Source organism: Bombus affinis, chromosome 18 (genome assembly GCF_024516045.1).
Source record: "Bombus affinis isolate iyBomAffi1 chromosome 18, iyBomAffi1.2, whole genome shotgun sequence".
Taxonomy (NCBI): domain Eukaryota; kingdom Metazoa; phylum Arthropoda; class Insecta; order Hymenoptera; family Apidae; genus Bombus; species Bombus affinis.
Window position 1 is genome coordinate 2,710,394 of NC_066361.1, and position 23,914 is coordinate 2,734,307.

At 45.1% G+C, this 23,914-nt stretch overlaps 1 protein-coding gene across 6 annotated transcripts in view; it reads left to right on the plus strand.

The window, feature by feature from the left end:
• LOC126926602 (uncharacterized) overlaps positions 1 to 23,914 on the plus strand; it is a 259,088-nt gene that overhangs the window by 174,231 nt on the left and 60,943 nt on the right. The gene's annotated exons all lie outside the window — the stretch shown is intronic.

A 23,914-nucleotide genomic window follows, 5' to 3' on the forward strand; every position in this document is an offset into this window, starting at 1 on the left:
ATCCCTTGCGTAACGTCCATGCTTCTTAACGGCTGTATCGATTAGAGAAATCATCCAATATGTTTACGCGTCGTTCCACGTAGATATTTTACGAGCAGATACACGCAACGAACCACGCTTTCTCGCCAAATCTGCGGTAAAACGAAACCGAGAAAAATGGCAACGATTGCCAGTTCGACGCCAACGAATCGGGCGAACTTGCTCGCGGGATTCCTCGGCGAGCAGCAAGGAACCGAATTTTGTCCAAGTCACGTTTGGAGGGAACTCGAAAAAAATCATAATCGCGCGAAATTTTTCACGGCTGTAGACTTGGTCGGACGAGAAGGAGGAACGGGAGAGCGGTGAATCGTCGCGACGCTGGTATAACAGCCGCGGAGCCGTGCAAATATTTGCGGAACCTGGGGAATCACGTTTGCCGAAAGTTCGTTAGAGCCGGCAGAAGGTGGATTTTCGAAGCGTAATTGCGACAACGATATCGCGGTTGGAGCCGCGAAATGAGCACGACTCCGTTGTTGTTTCCGCAGTCTCCGACGACGCGAACACGTACGCGGTAAGGGCAAGGGAATTTTTCGCGGCTCGTTGCGCCAACGATCTTCGAAGATTCAAATCGAAGATTATGAAATTGAAAACTGTTTGGAAAAACGTTGCATGCATTGAATTTCGATTTCGTAACGCACACGCAACGATCGGCATTTGCGGCACACGACGGCACAAAATTGAATATCAACCCATCGAACTGCAATCTATCTATCGATTCACGTCCTTGCTTCCTCGTTACCTTGAACGCTCATATTCCGTGGCTAATCAAGAGGCGAGGTTGACGTTCGATCGCGTATCGAGGCGATCGAGCCGCGCGTACGAAATTGCTCGGCAAACATCTTGCCGTGTCTTGCATGCAGATGACCCCGTACTACGATGCGAAACGTTTGGAGCAACGACGTGGTTCGTTCCCGTTCCCGTTCCCGTTCCCGGTTTCGCAGGCAAGAAACGCTCCATTCCGTCATTCTTTGCCCCTCGATCCCTGAGCAAACGTAGCCGCTCTCCGCTTTCGCGTTCGGAATTCGAATCGAGTGCACGCGCGAATCGCGTTTTTCTCGACCAACTCGTCTCGCTTTTATTTCTTGCCCGTTCCCGTTGCGCATTTCGCAACTTGGTTTGACCTCCTCCGCAATGGTAATAAGGAAATGAATCCGCCTCGTTGCTCGACCGTGATCATACTTTGATACTCTCTATGTACGCGGCTAGGCTGCTCCGAGCTAAAGGCACATTTTATTTACTCGGCAATGTTTGCTCCTAAATTAATTGGACGTTTCGAATCGCTATTTCGTATTGCTTTGGTCGACGATAGAAGTGACTTTTAATCAATTTTACCGCGTAACGGTGTCGCCTCGTTTTGAATGATAGCGGTCCTTAACGCGATCAACGTGGCAGCCTTTGACGCGGTGTATTATGGTAAAATTCCATTATACCTGGCATCCAGGATGTTCGCTTAAGAAGTTCTCTGCTACAGTTTATGGTGTCTTCGTCGAATATCTTTGGTCGAAAAACGAATCGACGATAACGTCCTCGTCTATAAACATTCTGCACAGTCCTAATCACGGTAATCGTAATGGTTTATTCCGCGATGGTTGAAAGCAGCTTGATGGTTGAACGCGAAGCGTCCCGAATAAGAGAAACTTTCCTTGACCATAGAGATATCATTGTTCCGCCATAGAAACGAAGGGAACGTGTAACGAACAATTGCGATGAAGCGAGTTGCTGGAGGCCGGTAGCTATTCAGCCACGCTACCTGTTGTCCTGTCGTTCGACGTGGATCCACTCGTCGACAAGATGACTCTCGCCGGTATACAAATTGGCCGAGCGTTGTCGTACCTTATTAGCTGACGATGCACGATCCATTATTTCCTGCGAAACAATGCACACAGCGTGCTCGTCCCGGCATCTCGTAATCGATACATCGTCGACAGATAAAAGTTGCTCGACGCACGCCGTCAGGTGGAGAATCTCGACTCGCCGAGTCGACGAACGACGCGCGGCGACGAGAGTTAGCCCCGGAGAACGCAGAATGGTGGAAAAAGGTGGATGGGACGCGGCCGCTGTAAGAGCGGCTGAGAAGGGGTCGCCGATGGCGAGCCCTGCTGGGACTTAATTAGTCAAAGCCCTTGCCAGCTTACTTGCAAGTGCCTCATTAGGGCCGATGTCGCGTCTCGTAATTGGAACGCGCGTCACGACTAATTACGCGAGGATGACGCCCACGGTGAAATAAAGATTTGCCGTTATGGCGGTCCCTCGCGGTCGTCGTTCTTCTCTCGAATTTAACTCATTTCGTCTCTTGCGTTGTCTATTTTCTTCGGTCTTCCGGACGCCCGATACGCTAACTCGTCCAAACTAGATTCGCCTACCAGTCGGTAGGTTCGGTGCACGCTTTTGCGGAAATTCAGATTTGCAGATTCGGCACAGACGCGTTCGAAGAAACAGATTGTTATATTATTGTATAGGTATAATTGTTGAAATTTTATCAAAGTGTTATTCAAATCAATCGCGGTTAAGAGAAAAACGGGAACGCATGCGCGTCTGCCTACGTACAGCGTGCATCGACGTCCGATATGTCAGGCGAATTTTTAAAGCCGAAGCAGCGAGACACTTTTGTGTTATACCGATGACACCGTGTTATAGCCGGTTAATAGAACTATAAATAATAAGGCGTCGCGTGCCAGGTTGCGTCGATTCGTGCGAAACTTTCAGCTCCAGATTACCTCTACAGGTAATATACACGCAAACGATATCCCAACGCAGCCACGGTGTCTATCGGATGAATCTTAAATTAAGAGATGATATAGAATCGCTCTTCTTACATATACCACGCTTCTCTGTATAGCATCTCGTTTCTAATTCACAGAATTTCAACGTGGAACTTTTCTTATCCCCCATTGACGACGTTCTCCTCGCGAATTCCAACAAATAAGATTTTGTTCGTCCTCGGCGCGATCTAACCGCAAATTCGTTTCGTAACGAAGTTGGTTCTCGAAAGCAGAAAATCGAACAACCAACGCTTCGCTCGAATCTTCCTTTCCGCGTTTAATACGATCAAGATCTTACGGGCCCTCTAATTTACACACCGGCAAGCTTAGACGCGTGATAAATTTCGCTCGAGTAACCCACTTTTCCAAGTAATATCTGCATGCCGGGGCGGATTTCCAGCGAGTCGATAGGTTCCATCGGAATTCGGTTTAACGGAAGTCGTCGCCGGGAACGATGGCGGGCAACCTTAAGGCGGCAATTTGTCAAGCCTTGTGTCATCCGCGTAAAACCCTCTCGTTATTGACCTTCAACGTGCCGACAGGGCTGCGTCGCCATGGAGTCTTTAAGCCCGCATTCACGGCCCGTAAAATTGCCTATCGAGGCCTCACCGCATCGCGTCGCACTCGCTACGGCCTTTAATTATTCCCAAACGGTTGCGTCGTATTTTATCGGCCGTCGAAGGTTGCCGTCGTTCGATCGCCCCCGGGTTTCCTCTCCCGCTCTCTGCAAAAATCTACCGAGTCGTGCGATTTTACGCGGTAAAGGTCGACCTGGCTGCACGCGTCCCGCCATCCACTAATTTTCCAACTCGATTTTCCAACGATGTTTCGATACTACTGTATACACTGGTTCACGAAAGCGTTTGAACGCTTGCAAAAATCTTTTACGAACGTTCGTTGATCTGTTTATTTTAACGTCGCCTTGTGATCAAGCTTATTTCAATATTATGATTGGTATTTCTTGATTTATTAAAAGTACGTGCTTTGCATCCGAATCAAATGAAAAATAATTTTAACAACATAAGATTAATCGATAACCTATCGAATTTCGACGTTGTTCTCCTGTAAACACGCGGGAAATATGACGTATGTTCTTCGCTTACGATATCGATTTGACTTTGAAGAGAGATGGTCGTTCAACATTCAAACATGATAAAGAAATTTATCTTTCTTTTATTTACATCGTAACGTCAATCATCGCTGATTGTACTAGGTTTACTTTCTTTTCCATGTATATATAGTGAAGGATTTTGTTACGTTTTACCAATCATTTCTCTAGTCAAGTTGTTCGAAGGAACTTTAATTTGTGGCGGCATCGACCACGGAACTTTCCAACGGCTTCGCCGTACAAAGAGCTATGCCGTCAAAGCGCAATACCGACATGCCCAATGTACCATCGATATCCCTATGTTTCTTTCGCCGACTTCTCGGAAGAACGCATACGCGGCGACCGCCGCGGTACATCTAATAAACGCGCGCGTAGTAGGCATATCGAAGGGCAACAAAGGAAAGAATCCGTGATTTTTTTTTACACGTTGATAACTTTCATCGCATATCGTCTTTGTTATAGGATAATAATTCCTTAAATTTCTAAATATCTGTTGCTAGTAAAATGTCCGCGTATTGTCGAGTTCCGAAAATTTCACCTTTCGGTATCCAATGAACAGTGGAAGCGGAAATTGCGACGATTTACCTAGCCGTACATAAGTTTAGAAACGTGACTGCAGAACGAGGGTAGGTAGCGTTGTCTAATATCGCGATGCGATCTACGCGCGATTTCTCGCGATATTTAAGAGAACGCGAAAGCGTGTAGCTTGAAAAGTTGCGAGAGGTCGCCGCAATTTACAAACGACCTGGTATTTCAGGAACGAGTGCCTGGTACAATGGAATAAAAACAAGCAGATAGGGTTCCTTTATTTCGAGACTGGGGTTCCATGAAATATTTAAGTTTCTCGTAAACGAACCATGCGATAACGAGGCTGAGTGCACCTTAAAGCTGCCTCGTTTTCCAAAGTCTCCACAGCCCGTCATTTAACACCTAAATATTTTGCGAGCGGCTTGTACCGTTAAGTTAATGTTGTACAATTAAAATCTGTAGTATGTTAATTAATTTTGGCACAGATTGTCTTTGTATTTGCCGGAACCACAAACCGATTTGTAGAGTCGTGATAATTGAATCGATTAATGAAGAAAGTTTAACGCTAAAATATAAGATTTCCAGGGGAAAAATAATAGCGAGAGGAACAGTGGCCGCAATCTGTTTACGCATACCCTTATTTTCCAATAATACGTCGTTTTATTCAGCATTTCGTGTTCGTAGTATCAAATTTCTATACTCGCACGAAAATATCTGCTATCAAAGGATACGAAATTTGATACTTGCGCCAAATTATGATATACAAATATCTGTTGCAGCTGGTGTAAATGAAAAATATATAACGCGAAGGAAAATCAAACGTTTATCCATACATTTCTCTAGAAATCATTCAAATGCTCACAAATATGTTGTTGTAAATCTATCGTTTCTATGAACGATTACGAATAGTCATTTTACCTATTTTGGTACATCTAGTGTTGAGACAGAACAACGAATTCGTATATTCGAAAACTTTTCCAGCTTTCTTGCCGCAACTTTCATCCTTTCAATTCCTCGCGATTAATGACAGTAATTAACCGGTGTAATTCGCGATCGATTGCCTTCATAACTCGATATCCGTATACTTAGAGGGCCCCTCGAGTTTGACACGAGATAGCAGCGTTCTTCCAGTCCTTGAAGGAATCCAGATATTCCTGTGGGGGATGGTCGGAGGGGATCGTGAAGGGCAATATAATCCGTCGGAGGGCTCGCACGGTATTTTATTACAAACTAGTCGATGCCGAGAGCAGGATAAACGCGGGGAGGCTGATGGAACAAGGAGGAGGATGAGCTTTTCGGGATTCGGACAAAGGGAGGCTGTCCGTTCTGGTCGCAACCCTTGTATTGTTTCGTTAACGGTAATCCGAAGCTTTCGCTGTCCCGGCATTTCGGATGAAAGGATTTCGCGAAAGACGCTGGAACGACGTATTTTGTCAAAAAAGAAAGAAAAAGAAAAAAATAAATAAAGAACCGAAAAAAAAAGAGAAAATGATAGGGGGAAAGCTGACGCACGCGTGCGGCAGGGATTTGATACGATGACATCGAGAGTATTTTCAAAGGTGTAGAGAAACAGAAGATAGAGGCATAGAGCGAACGTAAATTTTGAAATCACGATCCTTTGTAACCTTTGAGACATTATAAGACAAAGTACGCCGTTTTCCTTTGAACGTCGACCAGAACTTTTCTAACCCGCTGCATCTATTTTCGATAGAACTGCGTACGATATATCCGAGGACACTGAGGCAAGCTTTTCCAAACGATACGGCTGATTAGCAACAAAGATAAACGATCAATTAAAAAATTATACATCGAATAGAAGTAACGTGGGAACGGAAGAACGATGGAAGGAAATAAGTGGTGGTCGTTTCGACGGGTTACGAAAACCGAACGCGAGTTCGTGAACGGACGTTCACCTAATTATTATCGTTGCTGTTATTACGAGGATATTATTATGGCGGCGTAATTATTAATACGCGCGTACGGTGGACAACGTTTTGCCGGCTAAATTGGACGTTTCGTAATTCTGTTACCGTTATCATTATTGTTATCATTATCATAATTATTGTTATTGTTATTACGATTATTTCGTGGAGGGGTCAAACGCGTATAATAATCGCGGCATGAAGCGGTGCGGCCATATAATTATACGATTTCAGGGCCGCAAACCGTGGCAACAATTGCAGCCACGGCTTCGATAGCACGTGACCCGTCGCGTAACCCGTCGATAATTTCCACCCTCTTTTTTCCCCCTTTCTTTCTTTTCTTTAATTTCAAACGCTATCCCTCCAGCGCTGCGATCGTTGCAAAACAATTAAATCCACGCGAAACTCCGAAGCTATTGTCAATCGCGATCGATGCGGCATTCAGCTACCATTTTTAATTCGTCCTTTTTAAGTAAACTACGAATGTCGATACGGCCCATATTAATGGAGCTCGTATCAGTGGCACGCCGCGCAATTCCTACTTTCGTTCGGATCGATGGAGATTAAATTCCGTTCCTGGGATGCCGATCGTCAACGATTCATCGACCGCTTAATTTCTCGCGCGCAATGCGAGCAGAAAGACAAAGAGGGGAATGATTCGTGGGGGGTAACGAACCGCCGGAGAAATATGAAAGGCAACGACGAAGGCGACTGCTTCCAGTGATGCAAATTCGACCGCAACGTTCGTATCCGAGTATCCAGGCCGATCGTTCACGCTTTCAGCCGGTCCATTTTCGCGTTTAGGTCGTCGCGAGTTATATTTACATGGAAAGTCTCTGACGTTTTTCGTAAATAACACGATAATACAGAATATTCTGGTAGGCCAGTGTTATCAATGTAACAAATGATGAAACGAATTACTTCGATCGGTGGGAAATCTTGACGTGTTCATTATAAATCTGAGCCTGATGTTATAAAATGCTGTTATATTTACTATTTAAAAAAATAAAAAATAAATATAAATGCTATTTAAAAAAATAATGTCTGAAACGGAACGTTTCTTCTACCACTACTACCGCCATCACGTTTAACCTTCGCTTCTAGAACTTTCCCCTAATCCGTAGAGCGAGTCTTATCTCGAGAAAGAATAAAAGATATAATATGTTTAATTTACCGTTAACTTCCTGATATTCTTTGGAGAATCTAACGCTATTACGAAGCGTTTTTTCCACATTTTTTTATACTCAAATGAGTATCATACACGTGACTTAGGAGTACGTGTCTACTCGGATTCGCGCCAGTAAACGTGTTAAATTCGGCAAATCACGAGCGAAAAGAACTATCGAGCGATAGACTTGCTTTTCGAGAAGGATCTGTGCCGTTTATGAGGAAATCGGATCGAGTTTACGCCGCGATTCGACAGCTTTCGGCCGTTCGCCGCGAGGTACCTCGTTTATGCGACGTGACAGTGCTTTAATAAATACCTATCGTCGTAAGACCACGGTAAGAGAGGGACGAGAGGCGGATATACAAAGACAAAGAGGCGAACGGTAGGAAGGAATAGAAATGTGCGGCTGGAAAAGAGGGAGGAAAAGGATGCTTCAGGGGATGAGATAAATTGAAAGAGCTCTCGAAGTTGTCAACCTCCACCGCTGGTCACCCCGCTTCGCCTTTTCTAGCTTTCATTCTTTCTTTTCATTTCTCACTTTTCTCCCTTTCCTTTTTCGCTTTCACGTTCTATATAAATACACGCGATATGATTTCCACCCGATCGGAACTTTACTATCTTATCCATTGCAGAAATAGATCTTCAATTTCTGATAAAATTCTTTATAATTCTTTTTCCTCGTCTAACCGTACGACGACAAATAATTCAAATTATTATGAAAATTTCTTCGTAATTTCGCGACTTGTACTTCGCGTCTCACATTCTATTTCTCGCGGATATCCTGAAAATACGCGTCGATTTGGACGATACCTGGCGTACGTGTTAAACCGAATGATCGGGTGGCCGGTCGCTAAAAGAATACGAGATCTCGAAGAACCTGATGATTTAGTGTCACGTTGTACGTTTCGAAGCCGCGAGCCTGTACACACGTCGAGTTTCGCGTGTTTGCTTATTTATTTATTTATTCAGGACGCTTCGAACGCTCGTCGCTTCATGAATACGATATTAGACATTTCCCGGCTGTGGTCCCGTAGATTCCACGGGAAACTTCTTACGGTCGGACTTCCTGCCAGCTAAAGCTGCAGTAGGATCACGCGCACCTGTTCGCATCAACCTCCAAGTACAGCCACTTATAATCCAGTCTCTTTCTTGAAACCATCCTTCGGATCACATTTTCATCCCTCGCGTATATGTTAAAGAGAATCAGTGTCTTTTCTTTTTGCCTGTCGAGCATCGTTGTACGTTCGCCTTGTTTCTTTACTTACACGGTCAAAATATATACGTTTACTTCTGCCATGCTCTTATTTACGTTCTTCGTTCATTTGTGCGATACGTTCGGCCCGTTATTCGGCTCGACGAAGTGCGCAAAGTGGGCCAAAGGATCGTTGAAAGAAAAAAGGATGGGCAAAACTGTGGAATGGTTCGTTCTCTCTCTCTCTTCGTAAGTCGAAAATTGAGAAAGCATTTCGCGAAACCGTCAAAGGCATAAATCTAACGGCGAGAAACGTTGAATAAAGGGTAAAATATATTTACGGGGAGGCAGGGTCAGATTAAAGCCTGGCCATGGAGCATAATCAATAGATTCGAATTGTCTGGCGTGACAGCGCCGCAATATCGGAATTCTGCCAAGTTTCGTCGCTACTTGTATCGTCAACCATAGGAATGTCTCCCTTTTCTCTGTGTCCCCCTTCAGCTGTTGCGGTGGACGTATTCGTGTGGGTGTAAATTCGAGCTGCTTTCTCGGATTCTATAACGAAATCCCTTCTCATCGTTCCACCCGCGAGACGGATGAAAACTTTTAGACCTTTGAGGCAGCTTTTTCGGGGCGTGTTTCGGTGACATTTTCAGCTGGCTACAAAAGGGCTTAGATATTCGGTGATCGTAGGAGAGTCCGTTGAGCCGTTTTTTTTTTTTTTTTCTTTTAATAAACTTCACTGTACATTCTGATAGATGTTTCGATTTAGCTTAGAAGTAAATTAGTCAGCTTAAAAGTAAAGTACTTTTACGTAAATTCATAATCGCCCATACATTATTCCATATACACGTATATGTATATTTATCGATTAGACAGTACCAGGTTTATGTTCCTTGTTTCTCTTTGGCAATTTGAAAATTGAACCGAATATCCGCTTGCCGAATATCCAGAAACGTATACTCTAATAACGCACATACGTTTCCACGCTAGAAACATCGACACGTATATCGCATGTATGTGCTCGGCTATTTGATTTATAGATCGTAATTTCAAGTTGCTGGAGAATATTTTATAGACCAAAGATAAGCAGTGGAGCAAGAATTCATTTCTCATTTATATTCCGTATTCATGCAGATCTTGGATTCACGAAGCTGTACGACAGAGGAACTTCGACGATCCAATCTTGTCGTATTTCAATCGTTTTTAGCGATCTTTCAGCATGAAACTAGCAATTTTTCGGAGCGCCTGCACCTTTTATATAGTACGAATATAGTATCGCGGACGATATAATTTTTCGCGTCAGACGAGCACGAGTTGCGAAGTAGGGTTGAAAAGTAAAAGTTAGCCTTTCGAGACAGTCACGAATCCATTTTCGGCGAGAAAACACGAAGCGCGTCGATCGCGACGGAGAAAAGAAGCTCGGAACGGTGCCGCTTCCACCCTCTTTCCGGCTGTGGCGACGCGGAAACGCAATTTTCTCCTCTGGCGTTTCCACACCGCTTCCGCGTTCTCGTTACGGCCCGCTCTGGAACTCTATGAATTGTGCAATGTCTTTCCCGTGTCGCGGATTTCCACGGGTTTTATGGTGATTTCGTGAGCTGGCCCGTGTATAGACACAGCCGCGGATCCAAGAGTGATTTCGACGAATGAATAACGGATGAACGTCTGGCTAGACTCGATGCCGCTATCATCTCGTTTCGATCTTTCAGTCGCTTCAATTTCGTTACCAGTTTACCGGTTTAACCATTGTCTTTTCCTTTCTTTTCTCTTTTCTCTCTTTTTCTTTTTTTTTTTTTTTTGTTTCACTATCTCGTTGTTGTTTGCTTTTAAAAACGTGCTTTAAATCGACGGATTATTCGATAAAGTTATTTGCCGAGGACCGTAAGTCCCAATGCCGAAGACAATGGGCGAAACGAATCGATAGGAGCGATATTTTGTTAGGGTTCGGTATTGTTAGGGAATTTGAGCGGAACACGGGAAGGGAGTCGGTGGTGTTAATTGTATAGATTTAACCGGAACCGGGTAAATATGTTTTGTCGGAGTTGAACAGTTTCTCACGATTGCATCGTCGTGCTTAAAATAGTTAAATTTGCAATTTGTTGACATAGGAGAGGGACCGAATGGAACGTGGATGGTTCCCAGTTGATTTTGAGGAATTAATGATGTTGGCTTAGCCCAGCGCGCTCCGAATTGTATTACATTCTGCCCGTCGAATCGCTACTTATGCTTTTTAGCTGAAAAACCGTGGCAGAGGGAGCTTTAGCTCGGATCAACCGCGAACGCTTCCCGACTTCGAATCGCCGAATTTTACCATCAAAAACGACTTTTCCCTCGAGTCGAACCTCATCGATCGATTGACTCTGAAACGAATACGCGATGGTGTTTCGCGACGCTCGTCGCATGAACGCAATACACTTGTCGCATCGCGGACATAGCATAATAATAGCTTTCAATTATTAGAATTTCTTTTTAACCGGTAGCGCGTCGATGAACGTGGTCAAGTATTCGTTTAAAGCTGATTAACCTACGTATTTGCTGCTACCGAACTACAGCTCTTCCGTCTTTGAAATTCCATATTTATTTTACCTTCGTTTTAAACGATAACCATGCTTTGTTCGATCGTCCGATGAACTTGATATTAGAGCGCAGCCAAAATAGAAATGAAAGTTATATCAAACCGATGAGTTTATTATTATAATATAGAATGAATCCTTTAGAGTCTAACGTTTCGAACGAAACGTAACCATAGCCTTAGATAATTTTATCGATACAACGTGTCTATCGATATCGAGCGTTAAAGAAAATCGTACAGGTGTCTCCGGATGGAAGTCGATGGCGATCAACCAGCGGCCAACTATAAGGCAAAGGATTTCAGTATGCCGTTAAACTATCCTCCTCAAGGGCAGATGACGCAAGAAGAATTTTCATTATGCCACACCAAATACAATCGGTGCGGCAATCAGGTTGCTTCACCCTCGGTTTAAACTCGTTTCGAGGGTCAATAAAGGACCTCCCACCTCCTTCTCGTTCCCTCTAGTTCGCTCTTCTCGTTTCCCTCGCGACCTCTTACCCTCTTTCTCTCTTTCTCTCTCTAGCTCTACGCCGACACGAGCAAGCACGACTCTTCACCGACCCTTTCGTACCCTTTACCGAGTAAATCGCGAAACTTGTTTCTGTTAATGCCTCGACGGCGGCGTCGAGCCACTCGAATCGGTGTTTTGCAAATTGAACTGTAAGGCCGCAAGAGCCACGGGCAGCCGGCGATTATGCCGAAGGCTAGAGTTTCGTGACGAGGATTACGAATCTCGTAACAAACGAGCCTTTTATTCGCGCGGTGTTCCAACCTCTCTCGACTAAAGTTATTTCCCCAATGGAAATTGGACGCGCGCCCCTTAGTTTCACCTTTGCTCGATATACGGAATAATACGCGACGAGAACGATTATAAACGGTGCGAATATGCCCTCCATCCATTTCTGTCGTTTATAAAATCTTTCCCGCTTCGATTCCACGGTTGATCGCGTTCGAGTTTGTAATCTTTTCACTGAACGCAACGGTCAGGGTAAAATGATCAACTGCGTTCGTTTATGAGAATAGAGATACGTTCATTTCCTTTTGTTTTTTCGCGGTGACAGCACGTATACTAGCGTCCACTGGGCACGGAACGCTCTCATTGTACTTATGGTAGATCGTATTTAACGTTAGCAAATGTCTCGACATTTCCGAACAGATGTGTACTTTTAATCGCTTTGCTTTTTTAATTTGATTTTCGTATACCGATTCGTTTGCAACGATCCATTGCAACAAATGTTAAAGACACCGTTCATCGATAGCAAGCGTTTGGGACATTCAATTAATTTGCGCGTTTCTACGCTCGATTCTAAAGAAATTCAATGAAAAACAAATCGAGACATCTTCGTTTACGTTTAAGTTTATTATTTAACACCGAGTGTCTAGGTAGTTGAAATGGAGCCGCAACGCGTTTTGTTCGCATCCTCTCCATTGCCATTGGCAAGGGAAAAAGTGCAAGAACATCCGGCACGTCAGATCGCCGGCTATTGTGATCCGGATCAATGGCAATGCCCGCGCTGGACTTTTATCGACACGGACGAGCTTTGCGTCGAGAATGAAAAAGTACCGTATCAACGTTATACCATGCCCCGAACTATTCCCAGGCCCTTTGAAGCGCCAATCAATTATGTATAGCGAATGAAAGAGACGAGGCCATTTTTTCTCTTACCTCCTTTGTTCGTCATCTGGTTCTGCTTCTTTCGTCGCGTTGATCGCGCTCTATCTCGATCTCTTTTTCCCAATTTCTGCTCTTTTCTTTTATCCAGAGGACGTTGTTCCGACTTCTTGTATTTTCAGATACTGTAACAAACGATTTTCAAATCTAGTGTTACGACTCGAAATAAAAGATCGATCGTTCACTCGCGCACTGAAACATTTCCGTTCATAAGCCGAACACGCTTCCTCGATCACGAAAGGTATTTACATACCAACACATTTATTATAGCATTTATATCGTTTAGTGTGTAGTATTTTCGTACGATTGCATAAAAATTGGATATTACGAAAATGAAAGGTAAAGTTTGATGGAAAAGCTGTTCGTTGAAAAATAAAGGTACGTGCTAATAGCTTTCGTAGCCATTGTAATTTAGCTTCGATGGACACAGTTAATAATCTACTTGTACTTTGTAAGCACAATATCCATTTATTTGCAAGTGTAAATTTGCAAGTGTCCCGTGACCGATGGACAACGGTGTACATCGAAAGTCTTGCTCACGAGCTTCACTGTGGATACGATGCCGCTTTTGGTAAGCAGCTCTCGAGATACTTGCGAACAATTGTAACTAGTCTAGACCCAGCACGAGAAATCGGACTCGAGTACTATGATTCATTCGGTTGATCAATTCCCCGCCACAGAAACACGGAGGTTTCTCCGAGAATGGAGTGTCACTTCATCGATATTATTTTCCCATTCCGGTTGGTTGTACAGCCTCCACTCGATCTCCTCGTAACCGGGTCCTCGGTTATTGGACCAAGAACCTGTTCCCCTGAATAACAAATGCTTTCGACCGTACCGACACGTACATTTCTCCTCCTCGCGAGCACATTTTCGTGCGTGCAACGGCATGAGAGAAAAAACGGCAAAAGGCAAATGAGAGAGAGAGAGAGAGAGAGAGAAAGGGAGGGAGGGAGGAAACGCGAAAGCGCTGGGAATGAATAAAATTGGAGACGTGGAATATTTCGCCCTTGGGAGCAGTGGCCATTTTACGCGCCATTTCAATCCGTGACGTCGTCATCGACAACGAACACACACTCTCGCTCCCAAACGACTGGGAACATTTTCGATTTTTTTCATACCCTAACTCTTCCACCCTTGGCCCGGCCTTCCAATCTTCGTGCTCGTTTTTCATTCGGAAATCGAAACGTCGATTATCGACCCCCGCCGTGAAGATCGTGTTCTGTTTGTCGATCCTGATACATGCTTACCACGCGATGTATCAGTTTTATAGTCGCGTGAGAAGACGATGTCGAATCGAAATCGATGCTCGAACGACATCCCCGAAGGTAAACCGAGAATGACGCGGCGATCTTAAAACGAAATCGAGGATTACGATTCGCGAGTTAAATGGAAGTCGGTTCAAAAGTGAAATGAAAGGTACGGTTTCTAAACCAGGTCGAAACTGATCGCGTTGTTGATTCCGTGGCGTAAATGGGACTGCGAAACGAGGACAGGTGGAATGGTTGAAAATCGTTAGGTTCTATTATCGTTGGATATCGAAACCGATAACGCTGTCACCGGGCTATGCGTGTTAACCGATCGACGAAATCTAACGGCGAAACGCGACCGATGAACAAAGTTAATCTTCGACGGCAATTTTTGCCCTTGAATCGAAAAATAGAAAATCGAATATCGTCTGTACAAATCGAATGTGAGATAGTTGGAGCTTGTAAACGTGGGCGCGAGTAAAGGGCATAATGGATTGCCAGACAGGGGAAGGGAAAACGATTAGAAAATTGGTAAAGTTAGAAATAGGGGCTGAGATAAGAGGTGTGGGAACATGGGAAGACTCGGGGGTGTACGCGGAACGGTTAGGAATCGAGGGCGTGTTGTTACGTATCGGCCGAGAAGAAGAGGACGAGTGGATGGCAACAGTGGCGATGTTGGAAACGAAAGAATACAATGCACGGGGTAACAAAAACAGGAACAAAGGACCAGCGAGCGGAACAACGGAATATCGAAGGACAAGGGACGTTGCAGCGGCAAGAGGAGCTGAATCGAAGCAAAACGGGCAATACGCGTATACATATATAGCGGGTGACAAAATGGATTAAGAGAGAACAGAGGAAGAGAGCAGCAGAGCGTAGGACGAGAAGAATTCGTGGAAAAATCGGAGAGAAGAAAGGACACAAAGAGACGGAAAGGAAAAAAATCGCCGAGTTGGAGCTCGAGGCTGGGAAATACAAGGACGGGTCGCGATGGGTCGAGAGGGATCGGGCGAAGGGGCAAAACTGCAAGCGCAGCAATATCAACTTTCGTCCTCGTAAAACTTTCCAGCGCTGACGGCTGACAGCTGTCAATGACGGGCGAAAGCGAGGGCGAGCAGAAGCGCGAGGAAGAGCAGAGGAGGAGGACGAGAGAGGAGGACGAGGCTGGTCGCGGTTTCCACCCTTCTCCGCTTATTCTGGCAGCCAGAGTCCCGGTCCCTGCGCGTCTACGTCGCCTGACGACTGTCAAAGTGTCAGGGATCCGCGGCGCTATTCTTCTCTCGGCCGACTGACGATAATTCACTTGGCGTCCCCAAGATTCGACGTAGGCCCGCACACGACGCCCGTGTTCGCTTCCGTTCGTCCACCGCCGTCGTCTCCATTGCCGCCCTATCGTCGTTGTCGTCGTCGCGGCATGGCCCGCTGATAAAAAGATAATGGATCGCCGCGATCCGGTGTCACGCGGAAGAAGAACGAGCACCGGTAGCCTGGCTCGTTTTAACCTCCAGAGGACGCAGCTGCGAAGCAATTGCCGCGGTCTGCTCGGAACGTCCTTTGGCCCACGGAAAGGAGGTCCCGAGAGAATGAATCAACCATGTCCTTGGTTCTTCGAGAGGTCTGCAAGAAATTACGAGCCAAGCTGGTTCAATGGAATCGCCTGTGCTTCTCTCTGTACTTCGATTTCAAGAAAGAAGAGAATTAAGATATCTCAGATTGATCTGATAACCGAGGGAGACGACGCATCCCTCGAAGCCTTAACAGAGAAAACTATTTTATTCCACCTGTCTCTTCTCACTTGGCTTTCTACTTAAAAAAAGAAAAAAAAAAAAAAAAGAAAAAGTTTATTCCATTTCTGTTTAGCCAGTTATATTTATAAAATACGTATAGCATGAAATTGATTCGCTTTTCCGTCAATGTTTTACCGAACGATACTTGTTTATCGATCGCGTTTGAAAACTTTTTATTTCGAATCGTTTGGACAACGTTTCCATTCGGTTGTCAATCCGATATTGTTTTGCCCATTCGGGAAACATTGATTTCATTTGACCTACATGCTACAAAAGGAAACTAGATAAAGGTCGGCAAAAATCTTGAAAATCCAATGTAACGTTTTCGAAACGAGAAAACAATTCCGTTGGCCTTTACGTTGTAAATTACGTGAGCGCTTTCAAGACAAATCTTGTAATCTCCCTTTGTCTTTTATACCCGTCGTTTTCACTCGTCCCCGTTCCCATAACTTTGAAAACGTCATGCAACGGATGATTTCACGGAATCAACGAGATTCGTGGTTGCCAGAGTCACGGGTAACAACGGAGAACAACGGAGAACAACGGAGAACAACGGAGAACAACGAGAACGTAGAGCGAGATGAAATGACTAAAAGTGCGAGAGGAAAGGGAGTCGCGAAAAACGCGCGTAAAATCGGCGACCGATCGAAACCGATACCCGCTGATTGCCGAATTCGTTAACTCTTTTGAAAAGCACGGCTAGAGGTCGGTGAGAGAGTCGGCGAAGGGAAACAGGAAGTAAAGGGATGCGACACAGCGGTGTACAATGTTGCAGGTTTGCCGTGTGTTGTTGCGCGTCTCTTCTCTCGCCGCCCCTGCCACCTCCGCTACCTCTCGACGTGTTCCTGGCCCCTCCGCAGTGTTCTGGTCGTTGCAGTCGCGCCGCGTGCGTCGACGCCGAGAATAAAAGTGCCGACGAGTCGGCCGGTTGTAATGGTTAATAGTTACTTGTACGAGTATTTCGAGCCGGCTTCGAACCAGTCGTTTCGCCTCGTTGCAACGCGTTTCCACTGAAAAGAGCTTTTGTTCGTCGGATAAAAGAGAGACACGCGATATTTGATCTAACGCGAGCACCGGCGATTGTTTAAACGTTTGAACGAAGAAGCGTTTCCAGATTTCAAGTAGGCGGGGGGTACCGGTCTCGTAACGCTTGAAATTTGGCTAAACTTTAATTCTCGATCCACCGCCGTTCTTTGTAATCTTTCGACAAGTTTACATCCGTGAAATGGACTCTCGCTTTTTCCCTCCGCCTGGGGATTTTCGTTTCGTTCTACGTCGCTTTAGAACTGTATATCGTTCGTATCGCGTTTGCCAGCACGGCCGATGTTTCTCGCGACTGAGAGTCGTTGTTGCCAAAAGTATTCGACACACGGGCAACGTATCAACGCTTATACACCTACGATAAGCGTTCTCCGAGGTGCGTTTACGTTTAGGGAAATTTACGCAAGACGAAATTCTTTGTGTAAATCGGCTTGCTGGAAACGGCACCCGCAGGACCCCGGCTCGCGCCACTTTTCCTTCTGATAAGTGATATATATTAGGCCCGTGCACGGTTTATAGCCAAAGTTTCGGTCCTCCGTATCAACGCTATTCCCACTGGGAGATGATCCAGCTACTTAATCTCGTCCAACCACATCCGTATTGGCAAATATTTCATTCGCTCGCTTTAAATCTTCATTTCCTGTTCTCCCTCTGGTTGTAACTCATATGTATTTTCCCAGGCGATTTTGTGTTTCATCGTTGATCAAATTATTCGACGCTTCGCTATCTCGATCGAAATCGTTATTTCGATATTTTTAGCTACTTTTTATTTTTCACAGGGACAGAAATTGCCTTTCTTTTTAATTAATCTCGTTTTTAACGAACATTTGACACGAATCCAAAGTAACAGCTTACAAATGGAAGGAAACGCGGCACATAAAGATCCTCGTAATTATTTCGGAACTACTCCATGTCCTTCTATCTTAATGACGCGGGCAAACATAAAAAAAGGTCGTCTTTCACCATTTAATACCGACGATAAGAAGCGAGTAGTAATGTGACAGCGTATGTATCAAATAATTTATAATCAGCTCAATTCGTTCGCGTGACTGGCATTTAAACTCGTCACGCGCACGACGCGTGCTATTACGAACGATTACGAACGTGGTATCGAAAAGCACGATTTATCTAGCCACCTACTCGTCTGGTATTACGACTTTGTGACACAGTTTGAATTCAGCGACTTTCGGCCGCGCAGAAAACACGGCAGAAAACATGCCAGTTGCGTCCGGCGATAACGTTAGACGTGAAAATTCAGCGCGTCGTGCCACGAACAACAATCGGTATTTCCATTTAGCGATGGCATTTATACGAAAATTCACCTAATCTCGATATCAAGATTTATTAATTAATCGGTGCAATACGATTTGCGTTCTGTGCACGGTTAGCACGCTCGTGCCGTGGTCTCCAAGTTGATCGAACGATAGCTGTAAAGTTCGAATTCCCTCGATAGCGAGAATATGAAATTTAACGCGAAACGAGAAGTCGAGCTGTTCGAATTAGAAAATTACTTGCGCCGTCTGTCGTTCCATGTTTCAAGGAACGTTCTCCTCTTATCACAGCGAATATTCGAGTAATCGAAGTGTACACCGGCTCGATCGGATCTCACGTCACAGTTCGTTCGCCTCTCTTTTTTCAGTTTAATAGCGGAGCGATTCCGGCGCGCGTGAAATTTCTGCCATTAGTTCGATTTCAATCCGAAGAGCTGAAAGCAGAGCCGTCGTGCCTTCTGCGAACGAGAATTGTATACTATCTTTGCGATTCGATCTGCACTATTTAGATCTGTGCACCTCTCTCGTCGAATCCCTCTCGCGGGACTCGACAGGCCTCTATTGTAATCTCGAACTTGCGAACTAACGATGTTGCCGCTGATGATCGTTTGCACGATGAAGCACCGATAATACCGTGTCCGCCGTGATATTGAAAACAATTTATCGACGGAATGATGCGAGCCGTGTGTTTGCTTCTTCGAAGCGTTATTGTTGCCCAGCGGGCGAACGTAATCACGATCCATAGATTTAGAAACCGGCACTAGAGAATTCCAAGGTTTCCCTCTTTCTCTGTAAATTACGTTTCGATCGAACAATAGAATCTCGTATGTCTGAATTCTATTAAAATTCTTCCATGCGCCGAGCGAAAGGCGATTATGTCTCGTAGCAGATTCGAAATTAAATAAACATTCAATCTGCCAGCTTTCGAGCGGACTGATTTTACTTCTTCGTTCGCTCGTCCTTTCGTCGATGCCGCGAGATCAAATTTATATTTGACGAGATATCATCGGCGAGCCTGTAATTTTCTAAAGAAATCAACGTTCGATACATGGAGAGAGCAAACGATCGATTTCTCCTGGTCGATAATGGGATTGCGAGGGTGGCGTCTTTTTACGCGGCGTCAGCCAGTCGCGGTGAACCAGCGATTTTTCGCGAGGGTTTTCTACGAATCCGGAAAACGGGGCGGTGTTGGTCAAAGATTGATCGAGCGGCGGGAAGAAAAATGAGCGCACGCGGCCACGGAAGATCGCGTGTCGTCGTCTTAATCAAGAAATTTCGGGGCCGGCCACGTGACTCGAGCCCCGACGCGCCCTCTCCGTCGCTACAACCAGGGTGTATTTTGTCGTGGGCCATTTCTGGGGTAAATTACAGCCACGCAGGAGTCGTTACGGCTGCTTGAATACCGGTGAAATGGATCGTGCCGGGGATAAAGAATGAAAAATTGCCGCTACCGTTATATCGCGTGTATTGTCCGACGGTTTTCTGAAAAAAAAAAAAAAAAAACAGCCCACGGCAAAATAAACGGAAAATTCCATTTTTCGTTAACGCTCGCGCTACGTTACCGCCGTGATTAAAATCTGTCGTTTATTATCGCCGATTGATAGTTTATTCCCGTTTTATAAATGCTAATGTCGCACCTTTCCTCTTCTTTCCATCGTAAAAAATATAAAATATTTTACGATTGAGAACGGAGAAAGATTTTCTTCGTTTTGCCTCGGGAACGATACAAAACATAACGAATCGTAAATCTCGTTTGATTTACGAGAATTTTGAACCTCACCGACGTTCGCAATTATACGCGAAAGCGAACTGAAGTTCCTTCACAGCAAATCTTTTATACTATCTTCTTTACCGTATGTTTAACGAACGTGCATCGCTTTCGCGTTACAACGAAACGACACGATTTCAGGCAGCTCGTGTACTCTTACTCCCGGCAATTAATTTTAATTGGCGTAACGTTCAACAAGAGGCGAAAGCAAAGAAACAAACGCCGTGGTAGACGGTAGATCCCAAGGGGGTCGTCCGTGCAATTTTTCTAATCATCGTCCTTATTATTCTTGTCGCTATTATCCTTATTATCATTGTACAATTGGAGAACGCGGCCCATTTCCGGGGAGACATACGGCCACCCGGGGATCGTTGTTCGTACGAAGAATGGGCTGAATACGCCGGTAAGAAGCTGGTCGTAGAGAAGTAACGACTCGTTCGTGAGAATAAACCTTGCGTAGTTTTGCGCATCTCAAATTCTCGAACACGTGCCCACGCTCGTTTCATTAACGGAAAATAAGGCTGCTGGATCTTCGCGGGTTCCTGACGCAAGTACGCTACTGACCGATATTTTTCTCAAATTTCGTTCAACTTTCAATCGAAACGCGGAAGAGTTTCCAACACCGAGGAATGTTTTATCCGAAGGTCCTGTGCGTCGTTTAATGGTACGGCAATGAGTAAAAGACCGTAAGTGGTGACACGTCTTTTTATGTACGTACATTTTACGCTACACATTAACGTACTTTTATCGTACACGTGAAATCGATAAAGAATAGGATATTGCGAAATCTGCAAATATCGAGCAATGTTACAACGTTTAAATCTCGATTTTCAACCTGTACCCGTTTCCACATTAGCCGACAACGAAATCTTGTAACCGAATCAGCCGTTGCAGAAGATTGCTGATTGTAGTATTTCGATTTACCCGGTTCTAAATGTACCAACCGCCCCGTGGCTATCGCCTTTATTTGCTCGAGTCTCTTTTACGACTCGACTACCTCTTTTCGTTCTGTCATTGAAAACGTTTTATAGTCGAGCAGACAACCTCGCCGGATAACATATTTGCGTACGAATAAATGCACGAACCTTAATTCCAACAAATTCGAATTCCACCAGCTGAATGACCAAAACCTCGTGCGAGTATATGTAACATTGGCCGAAGGATCGAACCAGACCGGAAATAGAGAAGAAGCGAACAATCGGTGAAAAGGTGGAAGAAAATCGGCAGAAAAGAAGCGATTCGTCGGATCGGCACGGCTGAGTTTCGAGGGTGAAATCGATAGCAGGTGGTGGCGGTGAGTCCCTGGAGCGAATCCACTACCTCTACGCCCCTCTTACCCCTTCATCCTCGCATCTCACCGACGCCGGCCACCCTCGGGCATTTATTTATTTTCATGCGGTTCGAATGCCGCGGGTTGCCTCTGCTGCTTTTCGACGTGCCTGGAACAGGAAGGAGAAGAGAACATCGAGAGAAAGGCAGAGGAGGATGGATAGAGAGTGGATTTCGAGGGCGGAGAGGCTAAAGAGAGGGAGAGAGGAAAGGATGGCGAGCCACGCGCGATTCACGGCGGGCTCGTAAAATCCGCGGGCGAGACTCGAAATCCGTAATCACAGTTCGCACCAGCGCGGCGCAGCGGCCCAGTCGCGATGCAGAATCTCGCCCCCAGGGTAGAAGGGGCGAGACCAGCTACCAGAGCATCGGAATGGAACGAGAGGGGAAAAAACGGTCGAATGTTTCGCGGTGGCTCTTTCCTACCCATCCTGTCGCGAAATCGAATCTCCTCGATCCCTTTCTCTCTCGTTCTCTATTCGCCGTGTTGCCGCGCCACGCCGATACCGTTAGCGATAAGAACTTGGGATTGCACGTAAATGTCGACAGCCAGTTTTTCCTTTTTCTTTACGGTTTAATTCTTTGGCCGAAGAAACGGTGACAGCCGAAGAAGTACGACACTTTGCGGTCGCTGAGTTACGGGCACGCTATCGTTGCGTTGTTTATTTAAGGCTCGTAGTTAACTTATTGAATGAGAATGCGTCCGTTCCACCCCTCTTCCAGGAATTGAATTCAATTTTTCATGCGCAGCAGCATTTCATACAGCGTTTCATATATCGAGGGGGAAATTGTTTTTCTTTCGCGAGAAGAAACACGATTTGACACTCTGTGGATGTAACGAAAGGCTGGAAGTGTGTTTTCCAAGGAACGCGTCGGTGAAAAAACTTTCGAAAATGACAGGCGTCGATATCAGCGAGCGGTCCCCTTCGAGATAAGTGTAACAGCGGGAACTCTTAAAACGCTTCCTTCGCGCTTTATTATTCTATCAAACCCTCCGGGAAAGTGGCTGCTCTCCGGGGAGAATAAATTTTTTTATTCCACATTAAAAGCAGCGGGCAGACATCTGTTCTATCGACCGAAGACGCGTCGCGAAACGTCCTATTAAGAGCAAAAAATGGGTAGAAAACGGGTAGAAAAGAGGAAGGAAAAGAGGAGAAGGAACGGGAGAGAGAAGGGAACGATGATAGGAAGAGGCGTGTCGTCAAAGAAGAATCCAATTCGATTATTTTCTCTCCGATGTGACGCTGTTCGTTCCGAGCGTGCCAGGCTCGATCTTAACAGAGACGCGAAAACGATTGCCACAATTAGATGAATCAACATTCCGACACGCTGACGGGAGACGACAATAACAGCTTTTATTTACGAAGCTTTTACTTAAAGACACGACTGGAAAACGTCGCTCGTACTCGCCTGTTACTTTCGTTCCGCGACCCTCCCTGGAATAATATTTTTCCCGCTCTCCCTCGTTCAGGTCCGCAATGAGATTTAATTAACCCCTCATTAAGAATCGCGCAACGGAAAGCCCGTCTACGTTTTGTTTATTTACCCTGTCGTTTCCTTTTTACCATCACGCCAATTGCACCGTTGTGTTTCTCCTAGAGAGAGACAGAGAGAGAGAGAGAGGGGGGTTCAACGAGTAAGAAGGATTGACTTATTTATCAGTTGTCGAGACTTGTCTACTTTTTGCCAGACGTCATTCGGTCACGCGACACTGCTCTACAATCTCGTTCTTTCTTTCTTATTGTTAGCCGCTTGAAACAGCAAGTGGAACTATCGTATTATACCATGCGATTTACAAATTGCGTTCGACTCTGGAATTACCAGGTGGAAATTGGAAATAGGATTACATACGTAGCTGCTATGCTTTCTATATGCGTTCTCTTCTTAGTATACGAAGGGGTGAACAGCACGATAAATCACACTTCTTGTCTGTCGTAGAACAGCGATTTTAAAATTGGATATGTTGCAACCAGTTTCGTGCCTACACGCCCCTTCTCCAACGATTAAACAATGTTAATTGTTTTTTGTTCGTTCGCGGATATTAATTTCAATTAAGTTGGACTAAAATAATAATTAAACTAATATTATCCATTTCTTGCAAGAGACGTTATAAATTAGCATCGATCGAGCAAAAGTCCCTGGCCCTTTTCCACGAGTAAAACTTTTCTATTCTCGTAGAAAACTATGGCTATCGAGCCGTTGAGTCAGATAATCTGTTTTCAAATGTGGATCCTTTGAAAGTCGTTGATAATCCAATTTAACAAATTAGAAGAAAGATCAATAGCGGTTAGTTTGACTCGAATAATTCTATTACCTTTGCCTATAATGTTTTTGCCGCGTGGCCTTCCCCCATCGAAAACTATTCAACCAGCTGTAATCCAATAAACTAATTGCGCGCTTAGGAGAAACGAATCTATCGGTCGAACGAAAGAAAGCGATACGTCGCATTGTCGCAAAAATGGATCGCTTTCGCTGCGTGTGCACAGTCAGGTGTTCATCGAG